The 6,140-nt window shown below is 42.4% G+C and overlaps 1 pseudogene; it reads right to left on the bottom strand.

The window, feature by feature from the left end:
- Positions 1–5,451: 5,451 nt before the first annotated feature.
- Positions 5,452–5,781, bottom strand: LOC102816385 (annotated as a pseudogene).
- Between the last annotated feature and the right edge of the window lie 359 nt (positions 5,782–6,140).

Below are 6,140 nucleotides of genomic sequence, written 5' to 3'. Positions count from 1 at the left end.
ACTCCTTCTTGAAAACTTGTAAGCCAGCCACTTCATGACTTTATACCCTCCCCCTCCCCACCCCAATTACGAATCGGGCTGCGAACCTTAAGGCCAGCAGTTCAAAAAACTACCAGCCACTCCGCGGGAGAAAGATGAGGCGTTCTGCTCCCGTAAAAGATTTACAGCCTCGGAAACCCTGTACAGGGTCGCTATGGGTCGGAACCGACTCGACGGCACTTAACAACAACAACAACAATGTCTAAATTGTTTTTCCCTATCAACCCTGTATACTGAGGGGATGGACTTGATTCTTGATGTGAAGACTCCTTCCCTCTTGGTTGGTATTTTGAATTACTCCTACACCCATAAGTATACGTCAAGTTCATCAAACTGTACCAATTTACACTTAGTTCCCTTATCAAATTTATCTTCCTCTAGTCATCAAGCCATCGAAGCTAGGTAAAATTGGTACTATCTGCAAGTTTGGGTGTTCTTGTGCACCTCCTCTCACTTCATATGAGCTGGATACTTCACTCTCAGCTCTTGCCCTCTGTGACTAGGTCAATGTCCATGGGCTCAGGAGTTCCCAAGTCTCCCCAAACTTCAGATGAACCAGCCCTTCCTCTTCTCTCTCTCATCGCAAACTACCTTCACTTTTTCAGAGTGGTTACTAAACAAGTTCCCATAAATTTTACCAAAATGTGGTAACTGGACCTGCAAACCTCATCACTGCTACCAGCCTATAGCGAGAGATGGGTAGAAATGTTTGGATTCATTGACTTAGGTACATTCATTTAAGTAAGGATTCATAGCAGGGGAATGGGTGTGGCTGGAGAAATATAAAGTCATGTCCTATTTGTGCCTTACCAGTTCAGTCCATTTAAAAAACTCACTGCATTTGTGGGACCAAGGCCTGGAGAGCAAATGGTGGGTAAATGGCTGGGTGAGGAACTGACTACAGCTTTGTAGTTTGTATTATTGGGGAAACTCCACTCAACCAGTCTGGAGAATTGGTTTCATCATATAGGTGCCCTCTTGCATTTTCCCTAGTCTAGGAGAAACCATTATCCAAGGTGGAGATTTGTTTTCAGGAATATTATTGCATCACCAAGTGAACTGTCTTTTGAACAGTGGCTACAACACAAAGTCTGAGACTTTCTGTGAGTTAATGGAATGCCTCTGCAATCCAACCTTGGAGCTCATTAGTGCCAGCTAAGCAAACGGCCCCTCAGAGGCTGAGGTAGAATAGTTGAGTGCCCTTGAGGAGAAAGAGAGCTGGGAGATAGTGTTGGTTGGTTGATTGCAGTACAGTGTCAGGTATAGCCTCCAGACAAAGAAAGCTAGGTAGGGCTCTGCAATTTGTCAGGTTCTCAGCCACATGGATGTGGATTAATGATAGAGCTCCAAATATAGTGAGGAAACCAAATAGCTTGTCCAAAACTGAAGTAGAAGCCAAGCTATTTGAAGTCAGCAAATCAGGGTGTGAGGGAAATGCTGTGGTTTCATGTCTGTGCACTTCAGATAAACTCCGTGCTGGTTGCCAGATTTAGGGCAACTAGGACAGGAAGAAGAATCCTTGTGGCATTGTGGTTAAACACTTGGCTGCTAATTGAAAGGTCAGTGGTTTGAAGTTACCAGTTGCTTTCCTGGAGAAAGTTCTGGCAATCATCTTCCATAAAGGTGGCAGCCTTGGAAACCCTACAGCAACTCAGTCCTGTAGGGTCACTGTGAGTTGGAATCCAATTGATGGCAAAATGAGTCAGGGCAGCAAGTCTGGTCATTGCGGGGCTCTTGATGAAGAACCGATGTGGTCATGAATGACTCCAGGGTTAATCTTAGCTGCACCTGCAGACATTAGCCAAGCAAGGCTTGGGAAGAATGGAACTGAAATGACATTGTGTGAATAACTATGGAGTTTCTCTCAGCTAGGTACATTATTCAACAGGCATATTGTTTATAATTCCAGTTAAACACTATAAGCACACCACATTCCTGATACCTAGTCAGGCATCTAATTGAAGCCCCACATTGGCAAGAGGGACAGTAAGGAAGAGTAGTAGTCTTAAATAGAACAAGGGAATCATTTAAAAATCTTAATATTAAAATGAAATCATGCATCTCTGCCCAACAGAAATCCCTTTCATTGCCTCTAGGTTTGATTAAATGTTAGAAGTTCTGTAAAGCTTCAAAACTCAAGGTCTTAGTCACTTATCCTGGGGCTAAAACCAACATAAGAATAAATTGCAGTTCCCCAGATCTTCAGGTGGGTTAGAAATCAAGTGTAATATCGTTGTTGTTGTTAAGTGCTGTCAAGTCAGTTCTGACTCACAGCAACACTGCAAAGGGCTTCCAAGAAGTGGCTAGTGGGTTTGAACCATCAATCTTTTGGTTAGCATATCCTACAGTGCCACAGTGTTAAAGTAGGAATGAAAATTGTCCTTTTAAATAAGTTTTCCTTGGAAATCTCATTGCTGAAGGGAATACTTCCTTTTCCTCTATTGTGCAGCAGGAGTTATAGGTTAATGGAAAGCCTCCAGCTCTCTTGTCTCTCACTCCTTCTTTTATGAGGAGAAGTGACCTAAAGTCATGGATAAGATTTTTTTGTTTTTTCCTTAAAATTTTTATTGTGTTAGTTTATATGGGAGAACATTATCTTTACATTCATCATATCATATTTTGTTTCATTGCAATGACTACAATCCCCTGCATGCATTATCAAACAACCAAAGGGTACAGACCGCATGTCTGCCTCCTCCCCCTGGCTGCCAGCACACAGCCTCTCTCTCTCCCTGAGTCCAAGTCCCCAGACACTCCTCTCCACCTCATCTTCTCTGCCTCCATCCCTGACTTCACTGCTTCCCCAGACAGGGTTCCATACTTTGCTTTTCTCGCTTGATGGTTCAGGGATCTCCACTTCTGGACTGCAAAGTCAACCACTCCCTCCTTTTGCTACAAAATGTCTACCTTTACCTTTCCAACACTCACTATCAGACTTGATAGTAACAATTCCTTATTGAACCACAAGAGTCTTCTCTCCATCTCCTTTCATCAATCCCACCCAGACAGATTGGATACTACTCAGTGGAGATTCTACCTTCCTCCACACTTTCTGGATCTAGGCTTACTCTTGAAAGCTTGTAGGCCAGTCACTTCTTGCCTTTGTAGCTCCTCCGCCCCTCCATTTTGGGTAGCCAATGTCTAAGTTGTCCATCCCTGTCTACCCTGTATATTGAGGTGCTGGGAGTGACCCTCGCTGTAAAAATTTTTTCCCTCTTTTGAGCTACTACATCCATAGGTGTAGGTCAAGTTCATCAAATTGTATCAGTTTACTCTTTTTTCCCTATTCTTTCTTCTTCTAGTTGAGCTCTAATCATCTAGCCACTGAAGGCAGGTCAAGTGGGTATTATCTGTAAGTGTGGGTGCATATGCCCTCTCTTCTTTTCAGCTGGATGCTTCATTCTCCACTCTAGTCCTCTGTGGCTATGTCACTGACTCTGGGCCCAGGAGTCCCCAGGTCTTGCCAAACTGCTGGCCAACCCGGGTTCACAGGAGTGTATTGAACGTGGTTGGTCTTAGCTCAGAGCTTCATTGATGTTTTCCCCTCACTTTCCCTTATCGATGACCAACGTGGTCACCAGTCAGAGCACATATCTGCTTGTGTATTCCCATTGAGTCTCAGCCCTGGAAGGGGGTTTGCCCTGAGAGAACCAAACTACTTGCCTTGATGTCTCCTGGGTGAGCAACTTGCTTGTTCTTGTAGTAGTCAGTCGGACTGCCGTTATTGTTTTGTATTTTTCGTGTTGGTCTTTGTTTCAAGAAGTATCTTTTGTTCTTTTGGATGCTCCAGCCTGGTCTGCTTGTCCTTTCAAGTGGCAATTTCCCACCTCAGAAGATTCTGGATGGAATTCAGCATCCCAACTATGGTCTTATGTAATACAGAGGCTCCACAGGAAGCCTCCTTCACTGAGCACGTTGTAGCCCCATTTTAGGTATTCCAATTAGTTATAGGCAGCAGATGTACTTACAAGCTTTCTATGGTGATATTTCTGGCTATTCCTTTCTCTCCCCCTCAAGTGCCTATTTTATAATGGTATGCCAGAGAAACCAAGATTCAAAAGACAGCCAAGCATTGGAACATTATTTCCCCACTTTTGCCCATTCCAACTATGTCTCAATCCCTGTATCCCAGAGCTCTATTGTTCCAAGGTTGTGCATACATCATTATTTATCTCTATCTCACTTAGCCCATGCAAATCTGCCTAATTGTTTTCCCATCTGCATTGTTCTTCCATTCCCCTCCCCTTTATTGTGCATTGACCCCTCCCTAGCACCCAAACTATCCTGTGTCTATTCCCTCCCCTCACTCCACCCCCCACATCCCGGTAACCAGCAAAGAATCCCCCCTCCTTTAGTATGGGTTCTTTTTCTTAGTCTTTTATAGTAGTAGTCCTATGCAGTATTTCTCCTTTTGTGACTGATTAATTTCACTCAACATAATGTCCTCAAGATTCATCCATGTTATGTAATAGTTTACAGCTTCCTTGTTGTTCTTCAAGGTAGTATAATATTCCATTGTGTGTAAGTACCACAGTTTGTTTATCCATTCTTCCATTGATGGACACTTAGGCTGTCTCCATCTTTTTAGTATTGCAAATAGTGCTGCTATGAACATTGGTGTGCATATATCTACTCGTGTTATGGCTCATATTTCTTGTGGGTAAATACTAATAGAGGAATTGCTGGATCATAATGTGTTTCTATTTCTAACTTTCTGAGGAAGTGCCATAGTGCTTTCCAGAAAGGTTGGACCATTTTGCAATCCCACTAGCAATGCAGGAGTGTCCCAGTCTCTCCACATCCTCGCCAGCATTAATTGTCTTCTACATTATTTATCTTTGCTGTTATTGCTGGTATGAGATAATACCTCATTGTTGTTTTGATTTGCATATCTCTAATGGCAAGGTCAGCGGTTCAAGCTCACCAGCTTCTCCTCGGAAACCCTATACAGGGTCGCTATGGGTCCGAATTGACTTGACGGCACTCAACAACAACAACAATGGCTAGTGATCATTCTCATTTGTTTCTAGGAACTTTCTGAATTCATGTTTAATTCCTTCTATTATCCAGTCACTTTTCAGCAGGGTGTCATTCAGTCTCCGTGTATTAAACTTTATTTCCTTGGTCTTCTTATTGTTGATTTCTAATTTTATGGCATTGTGGTCTGAAAAGATGCTTTGTAGTACTTTTTTTTTTTGAAAATGACTATCGCCTTTTATTAAAATTTTCCTGGAGTAAACCTCAGGAAAAGGAGAATCAGTTTTAATATAATGAACAAATGAAACTACTATTAATTTGATACAGACAATTGACAATTGTCTCACATTTATGTTTGTTAAAAACTGGCATAAACAAAAACACCTGTACAAAAAAATATCTGAAATCGCTTTGAAACAATAATCTTGAAAGACATTATCGCCTAGGACCCCCTCTTCCTCTACCTCGGCCTCTTCCTGCAACAGCTTCCCTTTTCTTAGATTTCACCTTTGGTTCCACAACCACAAGTAGTGTATCCAGAGGCAAGCTGTCTGGCAGAATAAAATATCGAATAGTATTTCCTCGAATACTCAGTGTTTCCAACTGTATAGGCTCTCTGTTCTTCCGGGTCATTTTCACAGCTTTAAGATGTGTGTTCATGCTAACATCCACACCTGTGATTGCTCCATGGACCTGTGTTCCATGCTTCAATTCAATAGTTACAGTTTCATGACTCAATTTCTTCAAAAACCTCACAAGCTTCATCTTAGCGGTGCCGTCACTCTCTTGGCCTGCTGGCGTACAAAATCAGAAACCAGAAGAACGACTGACTTGGAGTATGAATGGCCGGAAACGCCTACTCCAAGGCTCTGGACGTAAAGAGCGAGCAGAGTAACGCTTTGTAGTACTTTGATGTTTGTAAATTTATGGAGGCTTGCTTTGTGACCTAACACATGGTCAATTCTGTAGAATGTTCCATGTGCACTGGAAAAGAATGTGTATTGTGCTGTTGTTGGGTTGAATATTCTGTACACATCTATGAGGTCAAGTTGGTTATTGTGCTATTTAGTTCCTCTGTAGCTTTGCCGAGTTTCTTTCTGGTTGTTCTATCCCTTTTCAAAAGT

The sequence above is a fragment of the Chrysochloris asiatica genome, unplaced genomic scaffold, assembly GCF_000296735.1.
Source record: "Chrysochloris asiatica unplaced genomic scaffold, ChrAsi1.0 scaffold00134, whole genome shotgun sequence".
NCBI lineage: Eukaryota > Metazoa > Chordata > Mammalia > Afrosoricida > Chrysochloridae > Chrysochloris > Chrysochloris asiatica.
Note: the sequence above shows the minus strand (reverse complement) of the source record. Positions and strands in the feature narration are given on the sequence as shown.